A 13,784-nucleotide genomic window follows, 5' to 3' on the forward strand; every position below is an offset into this window, starting at 1 on the left:
GGCTCAATTGGCCAATCCTCTGCCTGCAAGTGCCAGTATCCCATTTGAACACTAATTCATGTCCTGGATACCCCACTTTCCATCCAGCTCCCTGCTTGTGGCCTAGGAAAGCAGTGGAAAATGGCCAAAGCTTTAGGACCCTATATCCATATGGGAGACCAGGAAGAAGCTCCTGGCTCCTAGTTTCTGATAAGCTCAGCTCTAGCCATTGTGGCTATTAGGGGTGTGAACCAGCAGATGGAAGATCTCTCCCTCTCTGTCTCTGTCTCTCCTTCTTTCTGTAAATTTGCCTTTCTAGTAAAAATAAAACTACATCTTAAGGATATACGTAGTCCAGTACCTGACCCCTAATGTATGCTCTGCATGTGCAGAGCAACAGTATACTGTGTCTCCCCTGGTACACCCTACGGCAAGAGCCCAGCTGGACAAAGATGACATCCCTCTCTTCATAGAATGGCTACAGCTCCACACCATGGGGCAGAAAACTGTAGCATCAGCTTGAGCTCATGTCTACCCATCAATCCATTTTTTTTTTATCTTTCAGTATCAGCGTCTGTGGATTTCATGTGATTTGTTCCCTCCTCACTCTCCACCCCAGCTACCCCACAGGTTCACACGAGACTTCAATTGCCCAAGTATTATGTGAATGGTATAAAGAAGGCAGAAGCACAAACTCACTGAAATTTAGAGATGGGGCCTTTGGAAAACTGTTAGTCCGGTTCATTAAGGTGGAGTCTTTTCTGATATTGTGAAAACTGCTTAATGCAATAGCTTTTTAAAAATTTTATATTAGTGTAACTATTTTTTTCATGAATCTGAAACTCTCTGGCTCCAATTAAAAAAATATATATATATATATATTACATTTTATCAGCAGAGATGAACTCTATCTGACCGTTTTCTTCATCTTATCTTTGGAAATGTTCTTTGGTGGCTGAGTTTCCATTTCTAGAGATTAACACTTAGTATGTTTCACAGACATGATTTGGAGCCTGGAACTCAGTCTAGCTCTCTCATCTGAGCTGCACAGACCCCTACTGGAGCCATCAACTTCTACCTTTCAGATTGCACATTAGTAAAAAGCTGTATTTGGAAACACAGTCAAGACTTGAAGCACTCTGATATTGGATGGGAAGGTCCCTAGGGGCATCTTAACCGATGCCCCAAATGCCCACTCTGGTTTGTAGTTTTGTGTTTGGACCAGATGTAAGCATTTCCACACCTCATGTTGAGATCCTGGACTTTGAACTTATCAGCTGAGTGAAAGAAACATTTCTGTGGCCTTTCTTGGGCAAGAGATATGCACATTTTGTATGTGGCAGAATACACTAAATACCAGGTGACTAGATGATAGACTATTTTTAAATTTTTTGAAGATTTATTTATTTTTATTAGAAAATCAGATATACACAGAGGAAGAGAGACAGAGAGGAAGATCTTCCATCCACTGATTCATTCCGTAAGTGGCTACAATGTCTGGAGCTGAGCCAATCCAAAGACAGGAGACAGGAGCCTCTTCCGTGTCTCCCATGCAGGTACAAGGGTCCCAAGGCTTTGGGCCATTCTTGGCTGCTTTCCCAGGCCACAAGCAGGGAGCTGGATGAGAAACAGGGCTGCCGGGATTAGAACCAGTGCCCATATGGGATCCTGACGCATGTAAGGCGAGGACTTTAGCCACTAGGCTAATGCGCAGAGCCCAGGATAGACTATTCTAATACGACCATGCTGTTCACCAAATCTTTCTGAATTCTTCCATCCATGTCTTATTCTCCACCAATCCCCATTCTGAAAGCAGTGGGGTTGTGCAGCATTCTCTCTTGAAGCAGGGTGGCTTGTTTTGGCCCATGATTTATGACATCTCAGTGCTCAAGAAGTGAGTTTTTTTCCCCTTTGCCCTAAAAACAAAAGACTCTTCAGCATAGCATTTGTTTTATTATACAGGGTCCCTGAGATCCTACAATGAGCAACATGCAGTGAGCCTACAATGAGTCCCAGCAACCTGCAGTAGAATCATGGTGTCAGTCGATAATGTACGTGGCTTGTTGAAGCTGACGTTTGAGCATTGCTTCTCAGCCTATGTGACTAATGTTTTTATGGATATAAGGAAAGCATTCATCGCTTTCTCTTCTTTCATCCTTTGCAGCCATTAATAATCAATTTGCATTCTTTCCCAGTGAGTCTAGGCAGTAGCTGAGAATCTTCCTCACTTTCAGTTGATGAAGACTGACACTAAACATGACTGCTCATTGGACTGTTGGTTTAGCAAATGCTTGGGGAAAGAGTATGGACAATTTGTTCTAACTCAAGCAGCTGTTTTAGGTGCATCCAGAGGCTGCTTTGAAACTTCCTCTTTCATTATTCCAGGAGTCAGCTATCCAGGTGATACAGGACCCTATGGATCAGTCAGCAAGTTCAATTCTCTGTGAGGGCTCAGGTCTCATCTCATGCATAATTGAACTTCAAGATTCAACATCAAAGGATATTGCACTCAGCGCAGAAATTGACATACTACGAGAAATTGATGACATGATAATATGTCTTCTGTGTTGTTTAGGAAAACATAGCTAGTGGAGTGGGAAACAATAAAACTAGAGAATTCTCCAGGCCAGCTTCTTTTTAGGTATGTAAGTTTCCCCTTTTTGAATTTCAATTTCCTTATCTGTAAAATTGGGAGAATACCAACACATTGCAGAGTTGTTGTGACAACAAAATGATGTCACATGCAAAAAGTCTACCATGTGCATGTGAATAAATGGAAGTTGGAGTAGATGTTGTTGTTGCTCCGCCCCAGCTCCCTACCCTGGTTAGCGCTCTCATTTTCTGACTGTTGTATTGGCAGCAAAAAACAACTCACAGCTCCCTCTTTTCCAGGGCGTGGCTCTGTGCTGATGGGACCTGCCTCAATCTGGAGGTCCTGTCCCCACTTCCCAGAGTAGCCCATGACTGACATGGATGTTCAAGAAGCTTCTGTTCTCAGGGAAGAAACTCAATTTAGACGTTTCTAGATGTGACTTTTTTGTTCAACTCTTTCAGCATGCTTTCGTTGTGTTCTTTCAGGCCTTACTGAAAAACATTCCTTCAAAAAACGTCCTATGAACCTGAATCCTGACACAGGTTCTGATTCCAGAGATTTCCATTTAAACAATTAAGAACTGAATTGTTACTAAAATGATGTAATCATTAACATTTTACTATTAATAATAAATAGCAAGCTGTTAAGGTTGTGGTGATGCCCTGAGCTGCTGAAAACTGTAGAGGGCCACCATTCCGAAATGATTCTAATGCAGCAAAGGATGAGCTCTCCCAACCTAAGAGCTCCCAAACATTTCTCCGAGGTTCTGCTCCTGGAACCGTAGGGGGGATGTGAATACTGTGATTGAAGATAGGGCAATGGAGAGGGGGGATTTTGAGAAGGGAAATTGCTGGGAATGGACATAGCCAAAAGTTCCAGAGGGCCCTGCTAGGCTACACACATTCCGTAGAATGGCCTTTCTCATGACATTTAACTACTGGAGCACATGAAACTGTGAGCTGGAGACTCCCTTAAGGGACTTCTCTAGTGGCAAAAGAGAATTGCTTCATTTCCGGATGTCCTGTTTCCCATTGGTAGGGCTAACTCAGGTTCTCATTCCAGGGAGGGCTGTGCTGGCCAGGCTGACACTATCCTTCCCTGAGGAAACCCAGCGCCTTTGCTTCGTGCCTCATATCTGGACCTTGGCAAGCAATAGAAGGCATTTGGAATGCCAAATAGCATGACTTCACAAGGTCCAGGAAGTTTCCCCAGAGTAAAAAAGAAATTATCTCAAGCTGGGTCAAGAGAAGCCACTGCCGATCAACAAAATTCAGCTTCTGGGGAAGGTAGCCTGGGCTGTAAGTGACTTGGTGGTTTCTTTGAACACAATTGGGAAAAAGGCCAAACTGAGAGAGAGGGTTATGGCTTCTTTCAGCCATTTTACTGAGAAGTTGCAATTGACATTAATGATGACAATAGTGATGATGATGACAGACAGGGAGATAGATATGCCATCACTGACTGACCCTCTAAGGTGGGCCAAATACTGTGCTGAATACTTTATGTATATTCTCCGATTACATACTCTATTATAGACATGATTAGCTCCATTCCAGAGATGCAAAAACCTGAGGCAAAGTTAAAATCCAATGGCCCTTGGCTAGGGAAGGGACAGAACCAGGATTTAACCTTGGTTTGCCCCTAAATTACCTCTCACTCACTTAAATCATGGTTTCAACTTTCTCATCTCCAAAAAGGCATAGATTCAGTTTCTCTTTCTGTGGTCCTTGTAGCCCAGTCTTCAACAATCTCTGTCCTGTCTGCCAAGATATGAGGGAAGATTGGGATCCAATGGAAAAGGAAGACTATGTTTCAACTGCACTTTTCACTCAGTTGAAGGCAACTGGAAAATTCCATGGCTCCTCCCTCCTTAAGCTGTGGGCTCTCCAGGCCTGGAAACCATCTGAGAAGTGACAGCAGCCATTGGAGAATTCCAAAACTGCCTGGGTATGCAGCAAAAAGGTAGCTTAGATGACGCAAGTTGCATCTTTGCTTTAAAAAAGAAAGAAAAAAAAACCTAAAAAACTGGAAATCAGTAATCTTTTCCAGACGATACTTGGAAACCTGAAGCCTGATTACCCCAGACTAAAAAAAAAAAAATTTTTTTTTTAGGTTACTCATATTCCTTTCAACTCAGTGAGGAGTTAGGAAAGAACAATAAAATGATAGTCACTTTATCTACTGTGTGGATAAAGTGCTTTTAAATTTTGAGAATACAAAAAAGTCAGTTAATAGATTTGTACTTTTTATACTCTTTCTGGACAAGCAAAACCAGGTTAATCAACACTCCAGAATCAACCTGACTCTGGTTTAGTTTTTCTTACAATGAAATGGGAAATAAATATGTCCTTTCACTGCCTCAGTGGGAGGATGCATTAACTATACCTAAAAATAATCTATCAGGAAGAAAAAGCCCTAAGTTAAAAACATGAATATTTTTGCCAGTCTTCTATTCTTGCCCTGCCCACATTAAATGTGTGGGTATCTCCACCCCCACCTTCCTGTCTTGGCTGAGAGGCTACGATTAGGGGAGAGCAGCTCCTGCAAGCTCCCTGGAAGTGTCTGGACTACCATCACCTGCAGATCTTTGATGCACAGGGCCTTGGCTTCCTGCTTGTGTTGCTCAGCCTGGAAAGAGACACTCACAGGTTGAATGTCTTTTTCTGAGACACTGCCCCCTTCATGATTCTACCATTATTCCATTGTGGGGCTGTGGAATTACAATGGATACCACGTTTGTGTCTTGCCAAATTGAAGTTGAAATCTTAACCCCCAAGGGGATGATGTAAGGAAGTGAGGTCTTTGGAAGGTGGTGGGCAATGACAGCAGAGAACTTGTGAATGAGATGAATGCTCTGTGCAAAGGACCTCTAGAATCTCTCTGGCTCTTACTGTGTGAGAACACAACGACAAAAGAATCCTCAGCCCAGAACAGAGCCCTCGTGAGAGCTCCATCATGCTACACCTCCATCTCAAACTTCCCAGCTCCAGAACTGTTAGAAATAAATTCTTATAGTTTATGAAACATTCAGTCAATGGTACGTTGTTGGAACAGCTAGAATTGGTTAACACAGGAGTGTACCTGAGGGGTTACTGTTAGTTCTGGGGAGGGAGGCAGGAGAGGAATTTGCTATGACTTCTAATACCTTCCTCTGCCAACGGGTAGTTCACTTTATAGTAAGCAGTTTGCTGACATGGGAAGAGCCTGCTGGGTTTGTCACATGCTCTTGCTCAAAGAAGCTATCAAAGAGTAAGTGGGCTCTTTGTAGTCATCATCAGATCCAGCTCAAAGATCTTACCTGTGGGAAGAAAGCCTCATCTTTTAACCCTGGACTCCTCTCCTAAAAACAGTTTGCCTTTGCTTGCTCAGCGTCTGTGCTGGAGAGATGAATTGCATAACACAGCCAGAAGTGAGTGGATTACAAGAGGAGCTGGGTGGCGGGGGTTGGGGACTAGCACATGTGAGCGCTTAGAGGCAATCATGGACAAATGAGTAGAGGATTGAATAGGAACCTTTCAGTCACACACGTACATATTTAAAGAGGACATGCATCAAAGCCTCCTGCTTTGTGAACATGTGAGACACAGGCAAGAATCTTCACAGCAGCTTTATTTAACACAGAAAAACAATGGAAGATGAGGCAAATATCTGCCATGAGGAAAATGAATGAATATAAGGAGGCATACCCTCTTGTCATATTATCTTATTATACAGCAGAGGATATGCATGCTGCTTAGAAAATATAGAGAAATTAAATATTGATGTTCAAAAGACTTTGTTGTGTTGTGGACCCATTGATATAAAATCAAAAATTAGCAAAGCTGGTTTAGCATGCTTGTTGTGTAGGATGAAGTTGCTTTTCTCAAACAAAAATGATGTTATTTGTATTGCAAAGACAGATTTTACCAAAGAAAATAGATACAGAAAGGAAGATCTTCTATTCGCTGGTCAGAAAACCAGGTGGTTGCAAGGGCCAGAGCTGTGCCAGCCAAAGGCCAGGAGCTTCTTCCAGGTCTCCCATGTAGTTGTGGGGTCCCAAGGCTTCAAGTCATCCTCTTCTGCTTTCCCAGGTCACAAGCAGGGAGCTGGATGGGAAATGGAGCAGCCAGGACACAAACTGGTGCCAATATGGGATATGACATGTACAAGGTGAGAAATTAGCTGCTGAGCTACCACGCTGGGCCTAGGATGAAATTACTATTTAGAAAGCAGTGGGGATGATCACTGCGTAACTAATGAACACAGAGATGAGGAAATGATTGGCAAAATTCTAATTCTTCTGCTGGGTATGGATTCAAGAGTTCAAGGGTCAAACAGTATTATGACTCAGGTACAGGTTACTGATATGAGATACTATATTCAGATGCTAGAAGTAAGAAATAAAAATGTATCTGTAGCTGTGATGAGTAACGTCAAATTTCAGAGTTCAAAGCTGAGTTGTGATATAATACAAATTCATAATTTTATTTATTTATTTGACAGAGAGAATGACATATGTCCCATTTGTTGTTTGATTTCCCAAATGGTGACAAGGATTGGGCCTTGTCCAGGCCAAAGTTGGGAGCTTGGAACTCCATTTAGATCTTACACTTCAGTGAAAGGGCCCCAAGTACTTGGGTCAACTTCTTCTGCTTTTCCAATCACATTAGCAGAAAGCTGGATCAGAAATATAGCAAGCATGACTTGAATAGGTGCTCTGAAATGGGGCGCAGGCACCACAAATGATGGCTTAATGTGATGTGCTGCAACACCAGCTCTGAAACTCCTAATTTTATACATGCTAGTATGACTTCAAAATTACAAAGTGATTTGGCTGCACCTGCATAACTTTAGTAATTGAGAGTGGATCACAATTCCTGTGTCAAAAATGCCAACTACACTTACCCTCAATATTCTATTCTATTCTTTCTTCTTTTTTTGTAGGAATAAACAACAACAACAACAAAAAATTAATGGACTCTCTCTATGGATACAGTAAGCACCTCTTACTTGAGACAGATATCACATCTTTAATTTTCACGACACAATCCTGTAATGAATGCCACACTTCTTTTTTTTTTTTTCTATTGTATTGAAGGCAATCCTACAGAGAGGAGACACAGAGAGAAAGACCTTCCATCTGCTGGTTTACCCCACAAGCAGCCGCAATGGCCACAGCTGAGCCCATCCAAAGCCAGGAGCCAGGAACTTCCTCTGGGTCTCCCCCATGGGTGCAGGGTCCCGAGATCTTGTGCCATCCTTCACTGACCTCCCATGTTGCAAGCAGGTAGCTGAATGGGAAATGAAGCAACTGGGACATGAACCAGTGCCCATATGGGATTTTGGCATATGAAGGTGAGGATTTAACCATTAAGCTATTAAGCTGGGCCCACCAGTTACTTCTCAGTAATAATTTTCCAACACTAGAGGAAAAAATGTGCTATGTTGAACTAATCGTGGGACTTTCATGTTTGTGGACTGTTCTGTATGAATGATGAAAGGGATTTTCACATGCACTCATCATCTGAGCTCTTCACCAATTAGTTTCAGTTTTCTTCCTGTTCACTTGATGATGTTGCTCTTCCCTATTTTTTTATGTGACATATGAATAGAGATGAAGCACATCACATGCTGTTTCCCTTTTTCCTGCATTGGCACCTGTAGACACTCGGAGATGCAGTGTTCCTCATCTTCCCCCAGGAATGAAAGTATGGAGCACAGGATGTGGTGACGGCTCTGTCACATAAATAAGAAATAATTGTTTGATGCCTCTCAGAGTTGGGGGTCAGCGCCTATTATGTGATTCCTTGATGATATATTATTTCTGACCAATTTATTCTCTTTAGAGTATAAGGTGTGATGCTACTATGTATAGCCTTTCCAGTCAATATCCATTTGGATAATTTAGTCTTTAATCTGCAATTTCACCCAAAAGGAACACTGGAGACCATTACCATGTAATCAAGAATAGTTTAAAACTTGACATTGAAGAAGAGACCAGAGCCAAGAAACTGAAACCCACGTTTATTGATGATATATATGTACATAACAGTTAAAACACTTAGTGAAATGTTGGATTCACAGGTTATTTCCAGCATATAAAGACTATTCAGTTATTGTACACATGAAATGTTACAGAAATTGGTCCACTTTGTAAGAATGCTTAGAAAACTAAAGGCAAACACAAAAGATCTCACCTACTCAAAATGTGCTTTGCCAACGGGCATTTCCTAGTACCACACATAAGAACCTCATCATTAGTTGACAGTTTTATCCTTTTTTGTGCATTCATTAGTGTTTCAACAGTGTCTGTTATAGGTGCTCTACGCTACATGACTTCTGACCAAAAGGATTGTGAATGTGAAGGAAACAATTATTTTTGCCTTCCATTCTTGACATTCAATAATCCTGCCTTCTTTCAGTAAGTTTTCCACTCTGGACATGGCAGGAGTTGAAGAAACTACATTTTCAAGAGAAAATGTGTCTGTTGGTCATATCCCCTCATTCTGTTCATTTGAAGAAGCCATTTCAAATCAGTGTGCTTTGCATATTTTTGCTGTGATATCAGAGGCTCCATTCCTCTTGAACAAAGAGAGGGACCCTTAGTGTTGCTTCTAGCACATGGACGTTTTGTCTCTGTCATTGAGTGGAGAAAGCAGTCACAGGAGCAATAGACTTATAGTGTTACATCTAATGATTTTGGTGGTGAGTGTACAATTGCATCAGTCAATCTCATCTTCAACCAGGCCAAACATACAAAGCAATACTAGGTAAAGGAGGTCACACTCCCTTCACATATGTGGGATCTGTGCTCCGAAACTTGCCCCCTGACTCTTCCTGTGCTTCCAAAGGTCTCCCTTTCTACAGACAAGTGTATGGCTAATGCCAACACTGTGCTCTGGGGAGGGTTCCTTGCCTAGCAGTTAGGCAGCAGCTGTTCTCCCCACCCCCCAAGCTCTGACTCAAGAAGCCAAGGGGACAAGTCATTTTAGAGCCCTTCATTCATGTGCATCATGAGGTGTATTTGGCAACCAGACAGTCTGGCCCTTCCTTGTAAGGACATGATGCTGACATGCATAGGAGCAGGTTGGCTCACCTGTCTGAGCCCAATCCACCAAGCTATTGAGGACTGTAAGTCAATGTGCTCATCTAAACCTACCTAAGCCTAGATAATCAAAAGCTCCATAGTTGCATTCACTGTGTATTAGATAAATGTCTGCTGACCTTTCACTAAGAACCAGGATGCACATCCAGCCCATTCCTGCTCTGAACTGTGTATTTACAAGGTGCTGGATACACACAGACTTTCAGACTATCATTTTTACAAAGATTCATAGGTAAGTTTTTCACGCATATTTATTCCCACATCACATCAAAAGAGAGAAGAAATGATTCACTGCTAGGTGTCTACTCAGGAAAAGAAGGGTTTTTAAAACACCAGTCAACATAGCTACTGCATTTATATGAATAGCCAAAATAACATTTACATTAAATTAAATGCATCTATACACCATTTCACTGAAATTACAAATACCTACATTATAGCTACACAAAGTGCATAGGCACTGTTCTTCATGCGTGAACCAAGTGGCAGTGTGTATACACAAGAGCTTCATGCTTCGACAGCTGGCTGTACTTGAAAATAGATACACTCTTTGCCTGTTGAGGGCACACCTATTATGTTTGCTCAATAAGAAGCAAATTCAAAGAAACACTAGTGCATTTGCTAGGTAACCAACTACATTTTAGGTCAATAAAAAATTAGCCCTACCACCATAAGAAGGTGTGTTTGGCGCAGAAAAGACATCTTGTCTCCGCAGTGGCTCCTGATTCACCATTCGGGAAGGTTCCAGGTGACATTAAACTCCACTATCCAGCCCCCACTGACACAGCACTGCTTCACAGCTGGCACTTAAAACACTTTAAAAATATGCACTCAATTTACATAACAATGTGATATTTACTACTGTTTTGCTTGGCAAGAATTAACTGCCACAAATCGGTTCTGATTTCTTCCTTGCACCCAGCTTCAGTGTTTGTGACTCAAAGTTTTCCTAAGCCATATTCACATAAACATTTCGGAACATAGGGCAGATTCTCACACGTGAATGATTCCATCTTTATCATTTCATCTTTGATCATCTTAGAGAAAATCAAAATTAGAATGCTCAGCTGGGAAAACAAGGCCTGGTGTCAAAAATTTAAAAATCAGCACCATTCCTTGAGTTCAGAAGATCAGTTGCTTAGGGTGTATCCTAACCTTGGAAGCAATTCAAGCAATTTCTTATTCTTCGTGGTTGTTTTGTTGATTGATTTACTTAGGGATGGGTTTTTCAAATGTAGTAATATGCTGAGGAAATCCATGCTAGCTTTAAATTGTTGTAGAAATTCTTTGTGCTCTAATTAGTTACAATTCTATACATGTGGCTATATAGAAAATACCATAAGAAAATATCTGTCTGCAAAATTACTGATATTAAATAGATGAATTCAGTGTACACTGAGGTTTTGATGATTTCTGAAATACAGATAAAAACCTATAACAGTACAAAGACTAAATTAATATGAAACATATAACACCCAGGACTATACATACATTTTATCATGCTTTTCATAAATAATAGCAAAAAATCTTAAGTTTTTTTTTTTTAATAATGTCATATTGGATTGGAGTAATTTGTGGATTTGAGATGGAATACTGATCAGAGGGCAAGATACTGTCCATAGTATCCTACCAGAAAGTCAAAACTATATCTGCTGGCAGCAAGGTCAAATTTAGATTCACAGTTTGCCAGCTCTCTCCCCAGTCTGTAGAAAACAAATAGAAAACAAGATACAAAAATCACCCAAAAGGTAGGCTTTTTTAAAATATACAAATCTCTATAGTGACCCAATAATCTGATCCATATCGTGCAACATTGAAATGCAAAGCTGAGGTTTTCCAGGGAAAGGAGGAAAGGAAGGAGTTAACAGTGATTCATAGAAAAATCCGAACACCATCAATGATCTCCCAGAAAGAACATAACTCCTGGAGTATCTTGCTCTCACGGAGCCAGTTTTCTGATCCAGTGTCTCAGAGAATTTTTTTCCTGGGGAGAAATCTGGACCAACTGCTGGAACAACTGCATGGCAAGTGCCTGTATCTGTCCCCCACCAAAGACAACAGGCTGTTTCTAGGCAGCATACCTAGCTGTCATGAGAAAAAGTGGAGAGCCCCAGCAGCAGCAGGGCACAGCTTCATTGTCTTCATCTCCACGGATGATGACACAGGTTAGGGTTGCTTGTTGGGCTCCAATCCTCACTCAGGGGCTGGGAGTGTCTTCAGAGGAACCACAGACCTGCTGCTACCTGCCTTTCTAGGTCAAGTGCTGACCCTGCAAAGCAGCCAGGTCTGTCCCAGACATAGGTTTTATTCTCAGTCCCATGAAGCCACACACAAAAGTAGAATAATTTTCTACAATATCAAAATGAAGATTTGGCCCAGAGGTTAGAGAGTAAAGCAAAGCTTGAAGCGGTGGGATGGGGCTGGGGGCAGGTGGGAATATCTATTTAGAAAGTATTCGTTATATTAAGTAGAGGGAATGAAATGAAATAGGATCCTAGGGGCTACTTTCACATTCTCCTAGGTTTTTACATGGATCAGTGAAGAAGTTATGTTTATCTGGCTGCTTGTGCATCAGGTCTTCTGTACTAACAGGAAAAACAAACAAAAAGCAACCCATTCCTTTTAGCCCTAGTTTTACAACTTGTTCTCCAAAATCTGAAGAGTAGAAGTGTTCTGTAACAATAAAAGTGCTTACAATGTAAGATATGCCATACTCTACTCTGTATTTAGTAGAGGATTCAACAGAGCTAAGATACAAGCAATGGCACATTGTAGCTGTGCCAGAAACTACAGGGGTTTCTTTGAAGGTCGTGGATGGTGACATGCATCTTGTGGACCAAGCACCTATACCCCATCTACTCCAGAGACGTGACAGGCACTGACAAAGGCAATGGAAGTCAGCAAAACTCCATTGTACCTTAGCGTTCCCCTACCTGTGATGCAATGCCTATGATAAAAGGAAATCAAGAGGAAAATTTGAAATTAAATTTAATCAATTATCCCTGTATATCCCTCCAGAGAAAGAACTTAGCCCAGCTGACCTGGAAACGGCTGTGTGTCTGCGTACAAGCAAAGGAGGGAAGGTATTTACAAGTAGTTGCTGTGATTGTGCAAGTCTTGCACCGAATTTCATAAGGGTTTTCAAGTGTATTTGCCAAACACTCCCAAATTCCCATACTGGGTTGGCAATTAGGATAGTTTGGAGAAAATGATGTGGTTTGGGTATTTGGAGTGGGCTCTGTTGCTACAGCAGGAATGATGCAAGAGCTTGCACGAGGCTGTAGAATCATCCAGTCCCCTCGGTGATTCTGGCAGCATGTTTCCCTGAGCTGACTCCCCACTTACAGGAGGACAGTGAGTTTAGGTGAAGGGAACTTCTATGAAAGGATGTTTGTTGGTGTTCTACAATACCAAGAGTGAACTACATGACCACCTTTCAAGTTTGTTGTGAAACATCAAATGAATAAGAGGCTTGAGTTTAATTTTACCCCACCTCCACAAAAAAATAAAAATTGATTATGTGTTATGGTGGACCTGGCTGGATTAAAACACAAATAAGTCATATTTTATAGTAGCAAGCTTCTTAAAATGGAAGAAAGCAAAGCAGAAATCACAATACCATGGGTTTGTAGAGCTGGAAGGGGATTTTACTCATTTATTCTAACTTTTTCACTTCTCTTACAGGAGAAAATGAGGCTGGGATATAAACTGACTTGTTTAAGTCAGACAGCTGAAAATAGGGAAAGTCTAAAACTAAAGGTTTCTCTATGAAACCATTGTTTCTCATCATTAATGTGTCACTGCCTGAATTAGTTGTGCCATGTTAAGAGATTGGATCCTATTTAGTGAACATTCCATATTAACTATTCTAAAACCAACCCTTGTGCAAACTTGTACTGTGTCTTATTAAACTGTCTCTTAAGCTGGCCCAATAAGTAGAAAAAAGGAGAAGAGAAGAAATGAAAGCTGAATTTTCTTTTAGGAAAATTGTTAGAGTATTTCATGAGTAGCTCTGAACTCATCCACCCAAGGGAACAGCTTGTCTCTAGTGTCACCTGCCTGCATTGGCGTTCAATGACCCTTCTGGGTGCAGCCAGAATTGACTAAGAATGCTGAGACCCTTAATCT

At 41.3% G+C, this 13,784-nt stretch overlaps 1 long non-coding RNA gene across 1 annotated transcript; it reads right to left on the reverse strand.

The window, feature by feature from the left end:
- Window positions 1-5,662: 5,662 nt before the first annotated feature.
- LOC121156421 lies at window positions 5,663-11,565 on the reverse strand. The gene is made up of 3 exons (XR_005883862.1): window positions 8,564-11,565; window positions 7,620-7,635; window positions 5,663-5,673 (listed from the first exon to the last, which is right to left on the reverse strand). It is a non-coding gene; the product is annotated as an uncharacterized LOC121156421 (long non-coding RNA).
- Window positions 11,566-13,784: the final 2,219 nt, after the last annotated feature.

The sequence above is a fragment of the Ochotona curzoniae genome, unplaced genomic scaffold, assembly GCF_017591425.1.
Source record: "Ochotona curzoniae isolate NIBS_2020 unplaced genomic scaffold, NIBS_Ocur_1.0 contig_3432, whole genome shotgun sequence".
Lineage (NCBI taxonomy): Eukaryota > Metazoa > Chordata > Mammalia > Lagomorpha > Ochotonidae > Ochotona > Ochotona curzoniae.